This window comes from Malaya genurostris, chromosome 2, assembly GCF_030247185.1.
Source record: "Malaya genurostris strain Urasoe2022 chromosome 2, Malgen_1.1, whole genome shotgun sequence".
Classification (NCBI taxonomy): Eukaryota; Metazoa; Arthropoda; class Insecta; order Diptera; family Culicidae; genus Malaya; species Malaya genurostris.
The window spans coordinates 177,154,525-177,179,009 of record NC_080571.1 but is presented as its reverse complement, the minus strand read 5'-3'; the positions used below and the strand labels follow the sequence as shown (position 1 = coordinate 177,179,009).

General features: G+C 38.3%; 1 protein-coding gene across 3 annotated transcripts in view; it reads left to right on the top strand.

The window, feature by feature from the left end:
- The window catches only part of LOC131427598 (potassium/sodium hyperpolarization-activated cyclic nucleotide-gated channel 2), a 1,904,453-nt gene that overhangs the window by 1,417,844 nt on the left and 462,124 nt on the right, over positions 1 to 24,485 (top strand). The gene's annotated exons all lie outside the window — the stretch shown is intronic.

Below are 24,485 nucleotides of genomic sequence, written 5' to 3'. Positions count from 1 at the left end.
TCCGACATTGAAAAAAAGTCTTGCAAATAATTATTTTGCAAGTTTAGGTCTTGAGCAAAAATCATTCCTTTGTAATATTTTTTGTACTCAGAGTTAAAGAAAAATACCTCAATATGAAGTTTAAATACATTGTTGAACAAAGTAAGTTCTTCTTGAAATTCTTCTGACGCTCTTAATATACCACTTTTTTTTTTTCATAAATACGTTTATTTCTTAAGGCAGTTTACATAAGTTTTCCTTCGCAGTAGCATCACTTTTACATAAAATTCTTATCCTAATATAATTCTAAAATAGTCACAACGATTTAATTTTATTAAAACATATTCTCTTATTACTTAAATATCATCTTAGGTAATTCGTCATTAATTATGAAATCTACTCGGAAATATTATTTGAACCAAACGATTAACTTCCATAAATTATAAAATAAGCTGTTATTTTCAGACATTTGGTTGATAATTTCATACACTATTTCGAGTTTGTTTGTATCAGTACATAATTTCTATTCTAATTTAGCTATTGGTTGAACTCATGGGCGCAGCTGGAATCAGAACTAAGTCTTAAAGGGTCCTTTATTAAATTGAAACTCCAACGGTCTTTACGAAATGATAAAGAAGTTTCATGTATGGAAGGTCACGACTAGCAAGAATGTCTCGAACTGGGACATTGGATTGTCTACCTTGGGTACACAAAGAATTTATTAGTTGAGATCTAACATCACGATACTCCACGCATGTCCAAACAACACGATCAATGTCCCGATAACCTTCTCCTCAAGCACAATGATTAGTCTCGGAGAGCAAAATTCAAAGGAGATGTGCGTCTAACTTGTAGTGATTGAACATGAGTCTGGACATCACTCGAATGAAATCCCTACTCACATCCAGTCCCCTGAACCATGCCTTTGTCGATATTTTCTAAATAATTGAGTGCATCCACCGACCCAGATCATCTCTATTCCAAGAAGCTTGCCAGCTGGAAAGTGTTCTTTGGCGAGATGCGCTATATAATTCGTTGAAAGCAATCGGTCTCTCATAAACTTTACCCTAAATAGCATCACTTTTGGCTAAAATATCGGCTCTTTCATTGCCAGGAACGGAGCAATGAGCCGGGACCCAGACTATAGTGATTAGATATTTATTGTTCAATATGACGATCAGGCACTGTTTTATTTTGCCCAAGAAAAACGGTTCATTCTTGCCAGCAGCGTTTGAGCGAATGGCTTCAAATGAACTATTTTTATTTTTGGGACTTCCGTCGAGCGTAGATGATCCGGGATTCCACGCACTTCGCGCTGCATGGATGTATCGAAAAATAAAGTTGAGTCAGGGGCATGCAGCATGCTGGCACGGATAGGAATATATCTTGATTTGTTGATTTCCTGTGACATGTGGTTAAAATATACTGTCATGAATTTTGTTTGAGATCGACGCTCGACTAGTCGTTCGAAATTATTAATTACCATGGGATTCAGTACCTCACACCTTATTAGCAGGCGTGATGAAAGCTCCCAAAATCGATCTTTTAATTTAAGAACTTACGCTAGAACTTCAAGACTCATTGTATGTGTCGAATGCATGCAGCCTAAGGCAATTCGTAAACAACGGTACTGAATTCGCTCAGGTTTGATAATATGAGAGTTTGCAGCAGAACGAAAACAAACGCATCCATAGTCCATCACTGAAAATATCGTTGTCTGAAACAATTTTATTAGATCTTGCGAATGAGCACCCCACCAAGATCCTGTTATTGTTCGAAAAAAAATTACTCTTTGTTGGCATTTCGTTATCATATACCTAATGTGTCCTCCCCACGTGCATTTGGAATCGAACCACACCCCGAGGTATTTAAAAGTTAAAACCTGTTGGATCATTCTTCCCATCATATGGAGCTGAAGCTGCGTGGGATCATGCTTTCTTGAAAAGAAGACTAACTCTGTTTTCTCTGCAGAGAATTCGATACCAAGATGAACAACCCAAACGGACAAGTTATCTAAGGTATCTTGCAATGGTTTATGCAGATCAATAGCTTTGGGAACAGCAACTGAAACCACGCCATCATCTGCCAATTGTCCTAGTGTGCAAAGGGTTACAAGACAGATGTCAATGTCATTCACGTAAAAATTATAGAGGAGCGGACTGAGACATGAGCCTTGCGGGAGACCCATGTAGCTAATTCTGAATGATGCTATGTCGCCATATGAAAAGTGCATGTGATTTTCTGACAAAACGGTTGTGCAAATAATTATTTATAACGACTGGAAGTCCATGTTGGTGGAGCTTGTCTGAAAGAACATCAATGGAAACTGAATCATTCCCGAATAATGCTCTGCGTAGAAACAGAATCTGGCAAACTTTCCTAGCATTGTCGAATATCCATCGGTTCGAGTATTCATCACTCTCATTTCCTACGTTACGATTCCTCATTCGTCTGGCCGTGTTCCAAAGAGTGCTCATTGAGGTTTCTCTTGACAAACCTTCGACAAAATGTCTCCAGTAGCTACATTTTTTGGCTCGAAGTATGCTCTTGTACTTGGTTTCTAAATCCATAAATTTTTCAAAATTCTGAGAAGTTCCTCCTCCTCGTTTTAGAAACGCCTTGCAAGCATTTTGTTTTGCGACTTTAGCCTCTGAGCACTCTTTGTCCCAGCAGGGGTTGGGAGGTCTTCTGTTAGTCGTTGGCCGAGGAAAGCGTTTAGTTTGGGATTGTTCTGCGGCCTCCAGAATCGAACAAACGAGGAAGTCATATTCTTCAAGTGGAGGGAACTCTTCCATTGAATTCAAAATACTAGAGATACTACTTTGGTATTTAATCCAGTCGATATTTTTTGTCAAATCATATGGAATACTAGCTGAAGTAGCAATGCAATTGCTACTGCTAATTGAGATGATGATTGGTAAATGATCGCTACCGTGTAAATCAGGCAATATTTTCCAGGTTCAATCTAGTCGAATTGATGTTGAGCAAAGAGATAGATCTAATGCACTTGGGCGTGCAGGAGGTCTTGGGATCCGTGTCATGCTACCCATATTTAAAACTGTCACGTTAAAATTGTCACAAAGGTTTTGTATTAAAGATGATCTGTTATCATTGTAAACGGAACCCCAAATAATACCGTGCGAATTGAAATCCCCCAGAATCAATCGTGGAGCAGGGAGGATTCGACCATTTCATTAAGCTGTCGATGTCCAACTTGTGCTTTGGAGGAATATAAACCGAAGCTATACAAATATTTTTTCCTTTAATGTTTATTTGACAAGCAACAACTTCTATACTAGAAGTTGAAGGGATGTTTATTCTATAAAAGGAATAGCATTTCTTAATTCCCAAAAGCACTCCACCATACGGAGAGTCTCTATCGAGACGTATAATGTTAAAATCATTAAAATTTGAAGCTATGTTTGAAGTAAGCCATGTTTCGCATAAAGCAAATACATCACATTTTTGACTGTGCAATTATATTTTAAATGAATCAAGGTTTGGCATGATGCTTCGATAATTCCACTGCAGGACAGTGATTGTATCATTTGCGGCGGGTGATAAATTATCCATCAAAAGATACAAAACCTGAGACAATTGGCATTATCTGCCAATTGTCCTAGTGTGCAAGGGGTTACAAGACAGATGTCAATGTCATTCACGTAAAAATTATAGAGGAGCGGACTGAGACATGAGCCTTGCGGGAGACCCATGTAGCTAATTCTGAATGATGCTATGTCGCCATATGAAAAGTGCATGTGATTTTCTGACAAAACGGTTGTGCAAATAATTATTTATAACGACTGGAAGTCCATGTTGGTGGAGCTTGTCTGAAAGAACATCAATGGAAACTGAATCATTCCCGAATAATGCTCTGCGTAGAAACAGAATCTGGCAAACTTTCCTAGCATTGTCGAATATCCATCGGTTCGAGTATTCATCACTCTCATTTCCTACGTTACGATTCCTCATTCGTCTGGCCGTGTTCCAAAGAGTGCTCATTGAGGTTTCTCTTGACAAACCTTCGACAAAATGTCTCCAGTAGCTACATTTTTTGGCTCGAAGTATGCTCTTGTACTTGGTTTCTAAATCCATAAATTTTTCAAAATTCTGAGGAGTTCCTCCTCCTCGTTTTAGAAACGCCTTGCAAGCATTTTGTTTTGCGACTTTAGCCTCTGAGCACTCTTTGTCCCACCAGGGGTTGGGAGGTCTTCTGTTAGTCGTTGGCCGAGGAAAGCGTTTAGTTTGGGATTGTTCTGCGGCCTCCAGAATCGAACAAACGAGGAAGTCATATTCTTCAAGTGGAGGGAACTCTTCCATTGAATTCAAAATACTAGAGATACTACTTTGGTATTTAATCCAGTCGATATTTTTTGTCAAATCATATGGAATACTAGCTGAAGTAGCAATGCAATTGCTACTGCTAATTGAGATGATGATTGGTAAATGATCGCTACCGTGTAAATCAGGCAATATTTTCCAGGTTCAATCTAGTCGAATTGATGTTGAGCAAAGAGATAGATCTAATGCACTTGGGCGTGCAGGAGGTCTTGGGATCCGTGTCATGCTACCCATATTTAAAACTGTCACGTTAAAATTGTCACAAAGGTTTTGTATTAAAGATGATCTGTTATCATTGTAAACGGAACCCCAAATAATACCGTGCGAATTGAAATCCCCCAGAATCAATCGTGGAGCAGGGAGGATTCGACCATTTCATTAAGCTGTCGATGTCCAACTTGTGCTTTGGAGGAATATAAACCGAAGCTATACAAATATTTTTCCTTTAATGTTTATTTGACAAGCAACAACTTCTATACTAGAAGTTGAAGGGATGTTTATTCTATAAAAGGAATAGCATTTCTTAATTCCCAAAAGCACTCCACCATACGGAGAGTCTCTATCGAGACGTATAATGTTAAAATCATTAAAATTTGAAGCTATGTTTGAAGTAAGCCATGTTTCGCATAAAGCAAATACATCACATTTTTGACTGTGCAATTATATTTTAAATGAATCAAGGTTTGGCATGATGCTTCGATAATGATTGTATCATTTGCGGCGGGTGATAAATTATCCATCAAAAGATACAAAACCTGAGACAATTGGCCATTGAGCTTAAAACTGCTTCAAATAGGTTCTAGCTATTGGAAGAAATACCATTATGAGGGTCTTTAAGGGTTCAGATATATCGAATGCTGGGAAAATCCATTCTACAATTTCCGAAAACTTCAATAATCCTGTTGGTGGCTGTGAAATGGAGCCCACTGGATTATTATCTTTTTCTGTGCTAGATCCTGGATTGGGTTGTGACTTTGACAAACCAGGAAGCACAGTCTTTTATTTTGATTTTTTTTGTTCAACACGGGGATCGTTTTTGAAAATGAATTTTTTTTCTAATTTGGAGGAGGACTTCTTTCTCTCAACTGACCCTTGGGTAGTGATAAACTAATTACCTTCACTATTTTCGTCAGAGTAAGAGTCCTCTGGTTCCTCTAGATTTGAAAACCCGTTTTCGACTTCCAAAGGGGGGATAGCAATGACCGTTTTAAGCATTTCTACATATGTGCGCTTAGACCGTGCTTTTAAAGAAAGCTTAATTTTGTCTTTGTGCACTTTAAATGTAGCGCATACTGAAATATCATCATGAGGACTCTCACCACAATAAATACATTTTCAATTTCATTGTTGCAATCATTATTTTTATGAGGCCCTTCACAATTAATACATTTCGATTTATTACTACAGTAAGTAGCTGTGTGGCCGAATTTTTTGCATTTCGTACAATTCATTACATTTGGAACAAAAAGCCGAACAGGGAGGCGAATTTTATCAACATAGACATGGGACGGCAACGCAGACCCGGTAAATGTCACTCGAAACGAGTCTGATGGGCGATAAACTTTTTTTCCCACTCTCATGAACTACTGAGTACAGTTGTTTGCACTCCAGTATTTTCACACCCTCAAGCATAGAGTTCTTGAAACGACCAACACCATGCTTGAGTAAATCAGCTACCGAAAGACTCGGTTCGGTAACAACACCGTCAATTTCGACATCTTTGGAGGGTATGTAAACTTTATACTCTCTAGTGAAATGTTCCGAAGAGACAATATCATTCGTGTGTTTCAAAGTATCTACTACAACACGAATTTTATCGTTATTCACTTTTATGATCTCTTTGATTGAAGAGAATCGTGATGTCAAATCTTTGGGGATTTGTAATAGGTTTAAAGGCTTTGATTTACGTCTAAAAAAGACTATCCAAGGCCCAGAAGAGCACTCCTGATATTTTTTCGTTCGTGGGGGTATAGGATTCATGCTAGGATTTTGAATCAAATTTTCATCCATGGATTCATCCATTACATTAAAATTTTGAATCAAACTTTAAAATAAAAAATTAAACCCCCACTACACAGTACTCAATCAAAAGGGAAAAAAGCTTCTACCTTGAAATTGTTGTCTATCTCTGTTGCACTGCCGTGTTGATCCCCGTTGCTCTAGATGTTCTTGTTGGATTTATCTGTAAGCTGATACTACGCTGAAGCTCACTGTAGCGATAGAATACGATGTGATGCTACTGCTACCTGACATCCAGCACCACACGATTTCCGATTCTCTTTTATCTTCACCAGCTGTAACCAGCGCAGGTCACTGGTGTATACTTGCGTGTTGTATGGCAGTGGAAAAATCGAGTTGTCTTGTCTCCTTCTTCCTTGTGCTCCGCACCGAAGTGCCTTCGCACCGGTGTGCCTTTGCACTCTCCCGATTCTATGTGCCTTTGCACTCTCCTTCTTCGATGTGCCTTTGCACTCTCTTGCTCAGCACTTGTGGCCTTATATTATGGCCTGGGTAGAGCTTGGGAAACGCCCTTTGTTGTTTCCTTCCCCAGCTTGGCCCAGCACTAGGGCTCTCTTATGCAGCACGACTATACGTTTTAACGGCTGCTGCCAACAGGCCTCTACCTGTAGTTACACCGTTGTCGTATTAAACCAACCAGCGTTATTAAACTGTACGCTTCTATAGCCAACCTTCTCGGTTGAACGGCTATTATGGAATGAGTATACCACTTGTTATCATTTAATTTTTAGTGTTAAATAAATTCAAATAATTTTCCACCCGTCAAACTTTCAATTGGGCCGTAGTTTTAACTTAACATTGTAGCAAAGTCTTGGCAGTACATTCCTTTTGTAGAATTTGGCCTTTCTGTTTCAACAGACTTCGCAGTCGATTCTTAGTGTACAGAATCATTGCATGGCTAATACTATGGATCCTACTGATACTAAGAATCCTTCCAGGTCGGGGCGTGTAAGACCAGCGTCCTATGCATTGAACCACCAACCCGGGACGAACATTAAACATTACTACTCTATAAAAAAATATTCGATAGTTAATTTGTTAAATTACGCCACACAATATGTATTCTCTATGTTGAGCTTAGTACTGTCACGATATTCACGAAAGGTTAACACAACTCCCCGACTACGTTTTTAGTAACACCTTCTCGTTCTTGCTTTATTGGTTTTACTTAACGCTCGTACCCGTACTGTGTTTAACAGTATCACCTTACCTTTCCTAAGAGCTTTAGGCCTGGGGTGTCCTTTGCTGTATCAAGCATACGTCTTCACAAAAATCCGTTGCATGGCTGCTCGTCGCCAGCCACTCAAGGCACGGACGCTTCTGAGATCACCCTCCACTTGATCTATCCACCTTGCTCGCTGCGCTCCAGTACCAGTCGGATTAGATTCAAGAACCATTTTCACTGGACTGTCGTCCGACATCCTTATGACAGGCCCGGCCAATCGTAGACGTCCGATTTTAGCTGTCCGTACGATGGGTGATTCCCCTAGCAGCAGTTGCATTTCGTGATTCATACGCCGTCTTCACGTTCCGTCTTCCATCTCCACTCCACCATAGATGGTTCACAGCACCTTTCTTTCAAAAACACTGAGGGCGTGATGGTCCTCTGCCAACATAGTGCAGGTCTCGTGGCCATAGAGAACAACTGGTCTAATGAGCGATTTGTAGATGGTCAATTTCGTGCGGTGGCGTACTTTTCTCGATCGAAGGGTTTTTCTGAGTCCAAAGTACGCACGATTCCCTGAAAAAATACGTCTATGTATTTCGCTGCAGGTGTCATCATCGGCGGTCACCAGTGAGCCCAAATACACAAACTCGTCAACCACCTCGACATCGTCACCGTCTATCAATATTCGTGGTGGGAGGCGTAGTGTTTCTTTTTTAAAGCCTCTTCCTCCCATGTATTTTATTTTCGACTCATTTATGGCCAGTCCGATACGCCTAGCTTCAGCTTTCAGTCCGATGTAGGTTTCCGTCATCTTCTCAAGGTTACGTGTTACAATATCAATATCGTCAGCAAAGCCAAAAAGTTGTACGGACTTTCGGAAGATCGTGCTACTCGTATCGATCCGCGCTCTTCGAATCACTTCTTCCAAAGCAATATTGAAGAAGATACAAGAGAGTCCATTACCTTGCGGTAGCCCTCTCCGAGATTCAAAAAGAAACTCGAGAGCGTCCAAGATACTCGTATGTAGCACATCACTCTATACATCGTTACTTTGACCAATCGCGTCAGTTTATTCGGAAAACCGTATTCGTGCATGATCTGCCGTAGCTGTTCTCGATCGATTGTGTCGTATGCCGCTTTTAAATCATTGAATAGGTGATGCGTGAGTACGTGGTATTTACGACACTTCTGAAGTACTTGTCTTATCGCGAATATGTGATCCGTAGTGGCGCGGGCTTCAGTAAATCCCGCTTGATATGGCCCTACGAAATCCTTGCTATTGGTGATAGACGACGTCAAAGCATTTGGGAGAGTACCTTTTAGGCGACGTTGAGCAATGTGATTGCACGGTAATTGCAACAATCTAGCTTATCGCCCTTTTGTAGACGGGATATATCACTCCATCCATCCATTCCTGCGGTAGAATTTCCTCCTCCAAAATATTAGAAATTATCCAGTGCAGCGCTCTATCCAGTACATCTCCACCGTGTTTGAGCAGCTCGCCTGGGACCTGGTCAGTGCCCGCGGCTTTGTTGTTCCTCTCTTCACTTATATAAGTCAGATCAGATGCTGGGAATTTGTTGTCGGCTGAGCGTGCACCCAGATTGATTCCTGTATCGTTCTCTGTATCCTGTGCTTCGACGTTCAGATTCCCGTCATAGTACTGCTTCCACCTGTCGATCACCTCACGTTCGTTCGTGAGAAGGTTACCACTGGTATCTCTGCACATTTCGGCCTGCGGAGTGTAGCCTCTACGTGAGCGGTTTACCATCTCATAGAATTTCCGTGTATCATTTGCGCGGTACAGCGGTTCCATGGCTTCTCGATCTCTGTCTTCCTGGTGGCGCTTTCTCTTCCGGAAAACCGTGTTCTGTGTGTTCCGTGCCTGTCTGTATCGTTCCTTGTTCGCTCTTGTGCGGTGTTGCAGCATCCTCGCCCTTGTTGCATTCTTCTCTTCGACCAACTGCTAATATTCTCCGTCATACCAGTCATTTCCTCGATTCGATAACCTCCTACCTACTACGGTTGCAGCAGTGCTACTCACGGCAGACATTTTGTTCCTCGAGCCGTCTCCAAGAGTCGCCGCGCCAAGCTGCTCTTCCGTTGGTAGCACTAGCTCCAGTTGTAGCGCGTATTCCTCGGCACTACGAACGCTACGTAGCTGCTCGAGATTGAGTCCCGACGTTCTTGTGCGACGAGTGTTGTGCACCGTCGATAGTTTTGAGCGCATACCAACCGCGACAAGGAAGTTTTCAGAATCAATGTTGGTACTGCGGTAGGTGCGGACATTGATGACGTCGGAGAAGAATCGATGAGAACGTGGTCGATTTGATTTTCCGTATGTTAATCAGGTGATCTTCAGGTGGCATTGTGGATATCTTTGCGGGGGAAGAAGGTGCTTCGAACTAGCATTCCGCGGGAGGCTGCAAAGTTTACGCGTCGGTGGCCGTTGTATTTTGTTACAGCGTGCCGGCTCTCCAGCCCGATCACAGGCCTGTACATTGCCTCCCGGCCTACCTGAGCATTCATGTCGCCGATGACAAGTTTTGCATCCCGCCGTGGACAGCTGTCGTGGGTTCGTTCCAGATGCACGTAACATGCTTCCTTCTCGTCTCATGTGGACAGTGCACATTGATGATGCTCTAATTGATATCCTGATGCGACTAATTCCAAACTATGGAGCATGAACAATTTTATTATTTTATACTGGTTTAAACAAGGTGACAGCAATGTTTCTTTATAACATAACTAGTTACGAAATAGTTATTTAGGTTTCAAATTACCACATCTTTTTGTCATATAGATTTAATTATAAATTAAAAACTATCGTTACTTAATCCAAACATATCTTTAATAGCAACTATGCTTCTAGCCACTAGTTGAAATTAAGTCTATTTGACTCCAATATTAGCAACCCGTAACTAGTTCTGATACCACTTAGCCCAGCTGTGTTGTAACAAGTGCACGAACATGTTTTGTATGTTATGCTGGTTACGACAAGGTGACGGCAGTGTTTCTTTATAACATAAACATTGAACTATCTATCATTTGTAAGTTATCGTTACTTGATTCTAACATATTTTTAATCACAGCTGTGGTTTTAGTTGCTAGTTGAGAAAAGGTTGCCAAACCATTATAAATACCTAAGCGTATATGTTAATCGTTACTGTTAATTGATGTAGCAATAACTAAGATATTATAAGATTATAATATACAATTTCTGCATTTGTTCAGATAGCTATCGGTAGGTTTTCCCAATGTAATGATAACAGAAATGCAACCAAAAAAACTTTTGTTGGCTTGAATATGGCGATCACACTATGGAGTCGCAAGAAGTGTATAAAACATAAATAAAACCAGGATATTACTTTTTTGTCGTGAATACGACTTACTTTATTATGGGGCGCCTTTTCAAAATTTACCCTGTACAAGAATGGGCAGAACTTTATCGCGAATATCTCTTCATGTACTTAACCCAACAACATAATTTTTTCTGCAAGCTATCGGAAATATGATCAGAAATTTGTGATTAAATTTTCAACAGCCTGAGATAACCATAGATAACTGAAAAACAAAGTTTCCTAAATCTTTTTGAAATAATGAGGAAAATTCATCACGCATGCTTGCTTTTTTCGCACCCGGACGACGGATTTGAGGTAGTCAAGTGCATATCAGCTCCGATTATCTACTGGACGAGTATAAAAGGTGAACTTTGATTGAAAATCGTTCATTTCCTCTTGTGCTTCAGACGGAACTGGATGTCGAGGTGAGGTTTTCCCACTATCAGTAAGAACAAACCTGATATAAAGCTTGAAACGCTCAGGTCGTGTTTTCATTTGGATTTCGGTCGTCAGAAGGAGCAGTCGGCAATAAAAAGGCAGACCTTTTGCGTGATACAAAACCTCAAACGCACAGATCGCAGAGCCAGTTTTCCTTTTAAGAAGATCGATTGCTTCATCCTGCTGTTGGTCGTTTGAATTGGAGCAAATCCAGCCCTTCTAATGGCTCGAAATGTTATCTAAAGAACTATCAAAATTGCTTCTTTGCCAATCGGAAATTAAAACCATCAGTGTAGTGCAAATATAGGGTTATTTAATTAACTTTGGGCAATTTTCGCACTGGCTACACTATACTTAATATTTCGGAATATATAATTGCATGTCAGAATGTTTAATGTAACTAATCTGTACTTTAGTTTTTGTGCATTGTTTCAAATTCTACACGCAAAAGTCAGCCATCGCAAAACAACTAAACTGTTAATTGTTATTTCTGAGTTTGATTTGGTAGAACTAATCGATTGTTGTTAGAACTAAACTGTCATTTTTTATTTATCGTGCTACCAGGTTAGCAATGACAGCCATCAAACTTTCACCACAAACTTTCACTTAAGGTGAAATGTAGCGTCATAAGACTGGACGTAATGGATTTTTGAATTCTTCACACTTTGAATATATCCTAATTCAATCGTTATTGTTAGTGATTACTCTTACACTAGAGCTATAAATCATGAGTAATTATGAGTGACTAACATGAGGTTATATGTATATGTATTGACCAACTGAATTGCTGAATACGAAATGTCGAACTGTCTGTTTTCTTTTGTGCGTCTTGTTTCAAGAATAAAAATCCATCTACTACAGGGCCGCTTTCACGTTTCAATGGGTCCGGGCTCAAGGAATATTTGTGTGAGGACCCCCGAGAACAAGTGATGAGAGCAAAAAAGGTCCCGGTTATATCATTTAATTTATTTTTTTGGTCGATTGACCCGGGGCCTGTGTAAAAGCGGCCCTGATCTACTAACACTTGCACTCAAAGCATAGTTTGTGCAACCGGTATGATGAAATATTCACATACACAGCCGAAGAAATTTCAAACCAAGCCAAAGAGGCCGACTCATGTGTGTGCAATAATAAAAAGCGGCACATTTTCTCGGACATCACTAGCTTGGGTTGTGAGAACTTAGATTGAAATGAACAAACTTTATAGTACCATAAACTACCATTAACTTTTTTCCGGAAGCGACTTTCGGAATTATATAGTCTAGAAATGTCTGTTTCAACGATAACGAACCGAATACCAAATAGCCTCTGGCCTCCGGTGCCAGAAATCATCAAATAATAATTTCATAGATTACATTTTTAATACATTCCAATTATAACTAATAGTTCATCATACCATGCAGTTAAAATTATTTAGTGAATCTTTTCTCAAGCACATATTTGGGGATCGAAATTGAATATAAAATTATTTCGTAGTTCTTTATTATTCAATCGATTTTGAAAGCAAAATCAAGCGTTGATTCATTGTATTCATAATAATTGAAAAACCAATGAATTCCAATAAGTTTTCCATGCTGACTGGCTCGAAGCTTACCCTCAATGTTTATCACTTTGTTTGTATATCATGTTAATGAACGATAATACTTGGCATGTATTCATTACATTCAGTAGCTTGCTACTATCTAAAATTATACCTGTTATACGATATCACACAGCCAGGCTTTATTGCTTCAGCAACATCAATGCATTGAACTCAACAGAATTGGACATTATTAGCATTATAAATGACAGTTACTTAGAAAATAAACAATTTCTTACAATACCCATTTTATTGTATTCAACTCGTTTCTATTTTAACACAAAACCCAATGCTGCATGAATTCGCGTCATAATTTTATATGTATTTTTGCTCACGATATAATGCCACCGTGTCCACCGTGCATTTCTCACACCACCTCAATACGAAACAGGCCACTACGTAACTGATATAAATGACGTTCATTTGCCATTGCAAATTTCCTATGGTGAAATGAAGAGGATATTTGTTTCGAGTTTTGCTGTCCTCGTTTTCAACCAAGTGACAGCATTCGAATACAGATATTTACTTTACCTGAAGGTTTGTTACAAAATCAACAGATATGTTAGTTAAATCAACAATATTTTAGTTGAAACAACCAGGCCGTGAAACAAAAATTGCAATATTGTAATTTTGAGTTCTGCGGGTTCTCCGTGTAGTGGTGAAAAAGGGGAAAGCTTGAAAAATTCACAAAATCGATCTTCTAATTGATATTTAGAAGTATAAAGAAAGAGTGTCAGTTTTATTCGTATTCACGACATCCAGTCATGTCTCTGGCATTACACACCCGTACTTTTTAAACTACTTTTTGACGAAACTTATAGAAGGCAGAATAGTCCTTTTTGTTCTATGTACTATTATAAACTCGAAGAAAACAATATAGGTATTAAACATCGATTGTGATACTACTATTATCATGATAAATGAACTTAAAATAATGAGAAATCACTCCACTTGGATTAATTTTGAGCATACCGAACATAAGGTTTTATGTTTGTTCATTGTTCATATCTTCATAAACAGATTTTGATTGAAGGCGCATAAAAAACAGTTAACTAAAATTTAATTTCGCTCGATAGTTTTAAAATCGTTGTGAAATTTGTACCTTGTATCAAATTTGTAATTTCAAATACTATACTATTATTGTTGATAGAAAAACATTATGGATTCATTAGATGCTTATGCAACAAAGTTTCAACAAGTTTACTTGAAAATAAGTTAGATCAGGGGACGGGTGTAGCGTGATGGGATAGTCGATGCCTTTCACGCAGCCCGCCTGGGTTCGATTCCCAATCCCGCACATAGGGTCAGAAAGATTTTCTGATCAGAAGAGGCGAGTGACCTAAGATGTTAAAGCCTCTATAATTGAAACAAAAAAAAAAGTTATTTTCTTGTTATGGAAAATAAGTTATTTCAGTATAGCATTACAACGTAACGACAATTTATTTTCAACCGACATAGAAACTAGTAGAAACTGCACTTTTTGAGTTACTCAAGTGGTTAGATGTTAGTAACAATAACTTAAATTTCTGGTTTCAAACTAGTCACAAATAAGCTAGCATAACATAAATTGTTACCTGGGGGGTCACTCCACCGAAAGACACATCGTGTTAGTTCGTGTGCTGTCCAACCTCGCTACCGCTTATTCGAAACTAACTAAAGTAATACTATGTTATATATCTAAAGCAAGCTTTGAGTAGACTGGGCAAACGAGGCGTTCACAAGTTTGTATGCGAGAGGCTGCCGCTTCTGATGGCGAAATGTCACTTTCTGCGAAATGATCCTTTCGGCGAAACGACTTTCGGCGAAATGACCCATTCGGCGAAACGACATTTGGCGAAATGACTATCGGCAAAATGACCCGCTTCCAATGTAAATACAAGCAAACAAAAAATAGGTTTAGTGATCTCTTTCTCTCCTTTTCATCATGTTTTTTTTATAATTAATTCTTTTTTTTAATCAATAACATAATATAATTTTAGGCACACTGCTTAAGCTCTAAGGTGCCAAGGGTATTTTCTAATATTAATGAACGACTAACTTAAAACTAGAATAGTATCATTAGACTATGTCATCTCTGGTTCTCGAAAATCCAGCTTTCAGCTGGCGATCGGCAGTGGTCGATGAATTGACTATTGCATGAGTCTATGGGTCCGCGGGAAACACCCTCGGGCTACGAAGGCCCGGCGGGTGGCCCGCATGGTGGTCATCGACGGAATGCTGGTCATGTTACGGAAGAGAATGAAGGAGAAGTAAATATTGTGAAAAACGGGGTAAAAAGGGGGTTTGGGAACAAAATGTCTAAAAACGATAGAAATCTAATTATTTGCCATCGAGATGGTGAAGAGGCAGGGAAGAGGGAACGAAAAATTTGTGACAAAAAAAGATCTTGTTAGTTCCAATGAAGATGGTGGACAGGTACGGGGATCGAGAAGATCGGGCGGATGTTAGTGTCGAACCTGTAGGTGGAGATTATACTTTCTGAGCGAGGAATAACACATTACATTTGTATATCAATGTGTTTAAGGTACTGGTATGTGAGAAGCATATATAAACTATCCGAATCGCCAACACATCCCGAACCGGAACCTCAAGCGGTCTACCTCGGGCCCTAAGGGATTCCAGTAGCTTCGACCTGGCGTCACGATACTCTACGCACGACCACACGACATGCTCGATGTCCTGATAACCGTCGCCACAGGTGCAGAGACCGCTCTCCGCAAGCCCAGCACGCCGGAGATGTGCGTTGAAAGTGTAGTGATTTGACATGAGCCGCGACATAACAGGAATAAATCACGACTCACGTTCATCCGCCTGAACCAAGGTTTCGTCGATACCCTAGGGATAATGGAATGTAACCATTGTCCTAGTTTGCCATTGCTCCATGGAGTTTGCCAACTTTCGAGAGTTTTCTGACGAGAGATACTGAAAAATTCATTGAAGCAGATTGGTCTTTCATAAATATCACCTTCTAATGCGCCCACCTTAGCCAATGAGTCTGCCTTTTCATTGCCCGGAATGCAACAATGCGAAGGGACCCAGACTAGTGATATTGAATAAGACAGTTCAGATAAAATTTCCAAGCGTTCCCGTATTTAGACCAGGAAATATGGGGGATACTTTCCTGGCTTCATGACCCGAAGAGCTTCTATTGAGCTTAGACTGTCCGTGACAATGAAGTAATGGTCTTTGGGCAAGGTTTCAATGATCTCGAGGGTGTACTGAATAGCAGCTAATTCTGCGACGTAAACTGAAGCCGGATAACTGAGTTTGTACGAAGCGGTGATGTTCTGATTGAAGATGCCGAAGCCTGTGGACCTGTTGATGTTTGATCCGTCAGTGTAAAACACCTTTTCACAGTTGTTCCAAATTTATTATGAAGATATTAGGGGCCACTCGAGGGCGTACGTGATCCGGCATTCCACGAATCTCTTCTCTCATGGATGTGTAGAAAACCACAGTAGAATCAGAAGTATCCAAGAAATGAGCACGGTTGGAAACAAACGAAGAAGGATTAATATTCTGAGCCATGTAATCAATATACAAGGACATAAAACGGGTCTGAGAATTGAGCTCGACAAGCCTTTCAAAGATTTCAATCACCATCGGATTCAAAATGTCGCATCGGATAAGCAATCGATATGAGAGATTCCAGAATCGATTTTGTCGTGAATACGACTTACTTTACTATGGGGTGGCTTTTCAAAATTTACCCTCTGAGAGAGTGATAAGTTTTTGATCGTGAATATCTATTGTTGTATCTAATGAATCAACATAATTCTTGCGACATGCCATCGGAAATATGATCACAATTTTATGATAAAATTTTCAGTTTTGTGACATAGTCTCAAATAATTCCAAATTAAACTTTTCTGAAATGTTTGGTATAAACGAGTATCAAAGAGGATAATTCATAAGGCGCGTTTGCCTTTCTCGTATTTTTAAAGCTCATAGCTCAGTGATCTGTGAAAGGATTTATATAATCTAACTACCAATAGAATCGAAATTTTTCAATTTAAACGTGTATAGCAAAAGCATTGAAGTATTTCAATAGTACACTATTGAAAAACCTGTCTCATTTGATCCATGTCAACACCAGCCAATCAGAACGCGTACTAAGGAAGTGAACAAAATATCTGCTGCTGTACAACAAATCGTCCGGGAAAAATGTTCCGAAAAGTGGTGAATATCGCAGTGAGTTCCTCAATTTGGTTCTTGTGAATGCTAGAAACGAATCCCTACAACATATTGATAGTTTCTTTCAATGAATTATGCAAATCCGAAATGAAATAATCGACATTAAAATTCTGTATGCGGCTATTTTTATAGCCGTTAGGACCGCCCATTAGTGAAAAAGCTACAAACGAAATCACATAAAAGGAAATCTCTTAACAAAAATTCAATCAGTTTGGATTCTATCGCCACTGCGAGCAGATGTGTTTTGTGTTGTCTGCACAGCTAGTTTCGCTTTCGACAAGAGCGATTACGTCACAGCTGCCAGTCATTAGCATTGGGAAAAAACAACGGTGGAGAGCATTGCATAAAATCAGCCGTTCTAATGGCTCTAAAAATTTTCTAAAGAACTATTAGGATTTGTTGTTCGCAAATCGTAGGGAAATATCCTCAGTTTACTGCAAGAACAGTTTGCATAGATTTGTGCACTTTTCGCTGTGTGAAATTCACAGTAATCGAGATCAAGTGAAGCCTTCTTTGTTTTTGCGAAAAATGTTCCAGAGTTTAATGTCGTAGAGAATTACGCAATTTGACTCTTCTGAATGCTGGAAACGAATCCCTACAGCATATTGATAGTTTCTTTCAATAAATTATGCAAATCTGAAATGAAATAATCGACATTAAAATTCTGTATGCGGCTATTTTATAGCCGTTAGGACCGCCCATTAGTGAAAAAGCTACAAACGAAATCACATAAAAGGAAATCTCTTAACAAAAATTCAATCAGTTTGGATTCTATCGCCACTGCGAGCAGATGTGTTTTGTGTCGTCTGCACAATTAGTTTCGCTTTCGACAAAAGCGATTACGTTACAGCTGCCAGTCATTAGCATTGGTGAAAAAAGGCGGGTGAGTAATGTCAGAGACATAACTGGATGTCGTGAATACGAAAAAACTGACACGCTCCCATCACTTTTCCGAATATCAGTTAGTTGATTGATTGTATGAATTGTGCAAGCTTTCCTCTTTTTCACTAATAGAATTTGAAGCGATACACCTACATTAAAGTACAGTTTAGTTACATTAAACAGCTACTATTCTACAACTATATATTCCAAACTTGAAACAATTCCTTTTTAATTTGCTAATATAGGAAGCTAGGTACGACAAATTTGTAGTTTATTTTTATTGAAGCTATGAAGTTCGAAGATATCTGATTCTTCTCGAAATTTCAGTACGAGACAATTGCAATGGCCTGGTCTGAAATGTATCTACGATCTTCGGTATGCAAGAGTGATTCTAACAATAATAATAATAATGATAATAATAATAATAATGATAATAATAATAATAATAATAATGATAATACAGATTAATCTGTATATATGGCAACCCTGTTTCGCAAGGCATATTTTCACACGACCCCATACTAGTATAAAAATGTGTTCAACATCATCATTTTCGCTTTCGCATTGCCGTTCGTAATTGAATGTGTTAGTGACGGTACAAATCTGCTTTTCTACCTGTCTTCGGAGCCATCGTTCTGACGGTGTCTCGTACGTACAGAGTAGCTGCTTTAACTTAAATGACGCTATTTCTCACATCACATTTCCTTTTATACGTGCTAGTGGTAGCACGATAGGACGTCCCCTTTGTTAGAATTCCTTTCCTATACGCAGAACGGGAAACAGTGAAACGATATAAAAGAGAGAGTTAGCAGAGCGGCAGCCAGTAATACTGAATGGGTCGTCGAGCTGTTAACAGCATATTGTGGAGGAACAATTAAGGGCAAGGCAAAGTCCCGCTCAAACCGTGCTGGTCTGAAGTGCCCAGTTGGCGGCAGAATCCATCGTTTGCCTCGGAAGGGGAACTACGCCGAGCGTGTCAGTGCTGGTGCATCGGTCTATCTGGCGGCAGTGATGGAGTACTTGGTTGCCGAAGTGTTGGAGTTGACCGGTAACGCTGCCCATGACAACGAAAACGAAAATCATCCCTCGTCATCTGCAGCTGGCCATCCGTTGAAAACCCCGTCCTTTTCAGGATGACCACATCACTGTGATAAAGAAATATTTAGAATTGCTTTAAGTTTAGCCAGTTCTGATACGCCTGGAAAGTAGAATGCGCAAATCAAGTGGAAACATTTGTTCTAACAATTTTTGTTTTCGGCCGCATACTGAAGTACTCGCGACAAAAATACATATTGATCTGTGGCAACTCTGTTTTTTTTTTTTTTTTTTTTTTTTAAAATTAATTAAAAAAAAAAATTTAAATTTAAAATTTAAATCATCACTTTCGCTTTCGCATTGCCGTTCGTAATTGAATGTGTTAGTGACGGTGCAAATTATTTTAACTCCCATCTTGATGAATCTTTTGGTAGGAAATATCGAGATCTGAGATGGTTCTCGTGTGTGTCTTGTTTCGGCAATGGGCCTTGCTGGACTTTTTGGCTGCCTTTTTCGGTTTCATTGTGCTGACGGTGTCTCGTGCATTCATATCGGGAAACAATGAGACGACAGGTCCTCGATGTTGCTGTCGTGTGTCTTGTTTCGGGGAGAGTTGCTCAGCAAATGATAGGAAAAGTGAACCATTCAACTTTTATATGGATGCTCTTGTATAGATACAGACATCTCGCGTTCTGATTGGCTGGTGCTGTCATGGGTTAAATCAAACAGGTTTTTCAATAGTGTACTATTGAAAAACTTCAATGTTGTTGTAATACACGTTCAAGTTGAATATTTTCGATTCTATTGGTAGTTAGATTATATAAATCCTTCTACAGATCACTGAGCTATGAGCTTTCAAAATACGAGAAAGGCAAACGCGCCATATGAATTATCCTCTTTGATACTCGTTTATACCAAACATTTCAGAAAAGTTTAATTGTGAACTATTTAAGAATATGTCACACAACTGAAAGTTTTATCATAAAATTGTGATCATATTTCCGATGGCATGTAGCAAGAATTATATTGATTCGTTAGATATAACAGGAGATATTCACGATCAAAAACTTATCACTCTCTCAGAGGGTAAATTTTGAAAAGGCGCCCCATAGTAAAGTAATTCGTATTCACGACAAAACAACGGTGGAGAGCATTGCACAAAATCAGCCGTTCTAATGGCTCTAAAAGTTTTCTAAAGAACTATTAGGATTTGTTGTTCGCAAATCGTAGGGAAATGTCCTCAGTTTACTGCAAATCTAGAACAGTTTGGTTAGATTTGTGCACATTTCGCTGTGTGAAACTCACAGTAAACGAGATCAAGTGAAGCCTTCTTTGTTTTTGCGAAAAATGTTCCAGAGTTTAATGTCGTAGAGAATTACGCAATTTGACCTTTCTGAATGCTAGAAACGAGTCCCTTCAGCATATTGATAGTTTGTTTCAATAAATTATGCAAATCTGAAATGAAATAATCAACATTAAAATTCTGAATGCGGCTATTTTTATAACCGTTAGGACCGCCCATTAGTGAAAAAGCTACAAACGAAATCAGGTAGAAACAAGCCTCTCAATAAAAAGTGAAGCCTTCTTTGTTTTTGCGAAAAATGTGCAAAGGGGAATGCTTGCATAATTCATACAATTGATCAACTAATTTTTTTTTTTTTAATAACTATTTATTGGAGTATGAGTTAAAATTAAATTATTAAGATTTAAATTGGGTGTTCAGCCACAAGTGGTGACTTTTCAGCCCTGTTATATATATATGATTTGGTTATTACCATGAAGACATTATTTGCTTCCGCAATTCTGAGATTTTTGTGTAGGGAAAATTCTAAACCTACTTGTATTGTGTAATGGGGAAAAGGAACTTATATACTAACTTACTAACTAATACAGAGAGCGAATCGATTCAATTGAAGATTGCATCGATTTTTGTCGGAATTTGCTTATAATATTATGTGACATTACATCTAATGGTTCTATATTTGTGAGTCTGTGTAACTCATTTGTACTAAACCAGGGAGGACGCTTCAGAATCATTTTCAGAATTTTATTCTGAATCCTTTGAAGCGTTTTCTTCCTGGTGGAACAACAGCTTGACCAAATTGGTACCGCATAAAGCATGGCTGGTCTGAAAATTTGTTTATAAATTAACAATTTGTTTTTTAGACAGAGCTTAGAATTTCTGTTTATAAGAGGATATAAACATTTAATATATTTATTACACTTTGCCTGGATTCCTTCAATGTGATCCTTGAAAGTGAGTTTTTTGTCATACGTTAAACCTAAGTATTTAGCTTGATCAGACCATGTCAATTCCAAGCCATTCAATTTGAGAATGTGATTATTGTTTGGTTTAAGGAAAGAAGCTCTTGGCTTGTGAGGAAAGATAATTAATTGCGTTTTTGCTGCATTTGGTTTAATTTTCCATTTTGACAGATAATCGCTGAAAATATTTAAACTTCTTTGTAGGCGACTGCAGATCACTCTTAGATTTCTACCTGTGGCTAACAGACTTGTGTCGTCACAGAATAGCGATTTCTGACAACCAACGGGTAGATTTGGAAGATCAGAAGTGAAAATATTATACAAGATTGGAGCTACACTCGAACCCTGCGGAACACCGGCTCGTACGGGTAGCAATTCAGATTTACAATTCTGATAGCTAACCTGAAGAGTACGATCAGTTCAATAATTTTGAATCATTTTGATCAAATAAATAGGAAACTGGAAATCAGACATTTTTGCTATTAAACCTTTGTGCCAAACACTGTCGAATGCTTTTTCTATGTCTAGAAGAGCAACTCCAGTGGATAACCCAGAAGATTTATTTGATTTTATCATGTTCGTTACTCTAACAAGTTGATGAGTAGTTGAATGTTCATGACGAAATCCAAACTGCTCTGGTAAAAAAATTGAATTCTCATTTATATGAGTCATCATTCTTAACAAGATAATTTTTTCAAAAAGTTTACTGATAGAAGAAAGTAAGCTAATTGGGCGATAACTTGATGTTTCTGCTGGGTTTTTATCAGGTTTTAGGATAGGAATTACTTTAGCGTTTTTCCATCTTTTTGGGAAGTAAGCTAATGAAAAACACTTGTTGAAAATTTTAACCAGAAGTCTCAAGGCAACATCGGGAAGATTTTTAATAAGAATATTAAAAATTCCATCATTACCAGGAGCCTTCATGTTTTTGAGTTTCCTAATAATTGATTTAATTTCATCAAAATTCGTCTCAATAATGTCATCGTGTGATAACACTTGGGTTGAAATATGATCATACTTCAGTGAGACTTCATTTTCAATAGGACTCACAACGTTTAAATTAAAATTGTGGACACTCTCGAGCTGCTGAGCTAGCTTTTGAGCTTTTTCACCATTTGTAAGAAGTATTTGATTTCCTTCCTTGAGAGCAGGAATTGGTTTCTGAGGTTTCTTAAGAACCTTAGAAAGTTTCCAGAAAGGTTTAGAATATGGTTTAATTTGTTCAACTTCTTTAGCGAAATTTTCATTTCGCAAAAGAGTAAATCTATGTTTAATTTCTTTTTGTAAATCCTTAACTATGTTTTTCATAGCAGGATCACGAGAACGTTGATATTGTCGTCGACGAACATTCTTCAACCGAATGAGCAGTTGAAGATTGTCATCGATGATAGGAGAATTTAATTTAGTTTGAGCTTTGGGAACTGAAAGATTTCTAGCTTCGATAATGTAATGATTCAAATTATCAATTGCTGTGTCGATGTCCGCAGAATTTTCTAAAATAATTTCATGATCCACTTGATTTTCAATGTGAGATCTGTAATCCAACCAATTAGCTCTATGATAGTTGAAAATAGAACTAATTGGATTAATTATAGCTTCGTTGGAAAGTCTGAATGTTACAGGAAGATGATCTGAGTCAAAATCAGCATGAGTAATCGGTTCACTACAAATGTGACTTTGATCTGTTAGAACCAGATCAATTGTAGACGGGTTTTTCACGGAAGAGAAACAAGTAGGATTACTGGGATGAAGAACTGTAAAGTAACCGGCTGAGAGTTGATTATGAAGTATTTTACCATTACTGTTATTTTGCCTACAATTCCACTGGACATGCTTAGCATTTAAGTCCCCTATTACGAAAAATTTCGATCGATATCTTGTAAGTTTTTGCAAATCGCCTTTAAAGAAATTTAATTGTTCGCCGGTGCATTGGAATGGCAAATATGCTCCAGCGATGAAATAAATTCCATGAATGGTTTCAACTTCGATTCCCAAGCTTTCAATAACTTTAGTATTGAAAGAAGGTAAAATTCGATGTTTAATTTGCCGTTGGACAAAAATGGCAACTCCACCACCCATTCCAGTAAACCTGTCAAATCGATGAACCACATAATGTGGATTACTTTTCAATTTTACATTTGGTTTAAGAAAAGTTTCTGTCACAATGGCAATATGAATTTTGTGAACTTTGAGAAAATTATAAAATTCATCTTCACTCGATTTCAAAGATCGAGCATTCCAATTTAAAATATTCAAATAATTATTTAACATCACTGTTAAATTTTAAATTCATTATAATATTATTTGCAAATTTCCATCCGATTTGAAATGCTTCAAAAAGTGATGAAGTCGAATTCATTTGGATGATCATTTGAAAAAGTTGATCTTGTAGGTAGATCATTTTATTTTCAGTTATATCGCCTAAATCGACTTCTTTTAAAGAAGCGAATGGCATTGAAGGAATATTTGTAGGTAGACTGCCATTAGAAGAAGATGATTTGGCCGGTCTACCTATTAATAAATTGTTTTCGTTAGAAGAAGAACTGCAAGGCGGTCCTGTGTTTTGATTATTTACATTAGAAGAAATAGGAGATAGATTTCTACCTAATATACCAGCATAACTGACATTAGAAGATAATGATGACGAGGTCGATCTACCTGTCAATAAATTGTTTTCGTTAGAAGATGAATTGGCAGGTGCCTTAGAAGAATTTTCAGGTATGTTCTGTAATTTTAAGGTCGTTGATTTGACTTGTTGTCTAAGCGAACGAGCGTTTAAAATTTTTTCCCTGACAGGACATTTCAAATAATTGGATTTATGATTTCCATTGCAATTTGAACATGAAAATTTATCAGTGGTTTCATTCATTGGACAAACGTCTTTCGAATGCGATTTACCACAATTCAAACACCGTATATCCATATGACAATTTTTGGTTCCATGACCGAAGCCTTGGCAACGACGACATTGCGTTAAGTTTGCAATACGATTATGCCGTTTATAATGTTCCCAATGAATTTTAATGTGGGAAATGAAACGTACTTTTTCTAAAGTTTTCAAATTGTTTACATCACTTCGATTGAAGTGTATTAGGTAAAGTTCATGGGAAATTCCAGAGCGTGAATTAGAAGTACCATTCGCTCTTTTTTTTCATAAGTATTACTTGGGAAGGGGCAAAACCAAGCAATTCTTTTAGTTCATTTTTAATTTCATCAATACTTTGATCATTTGATAATCCTTTCA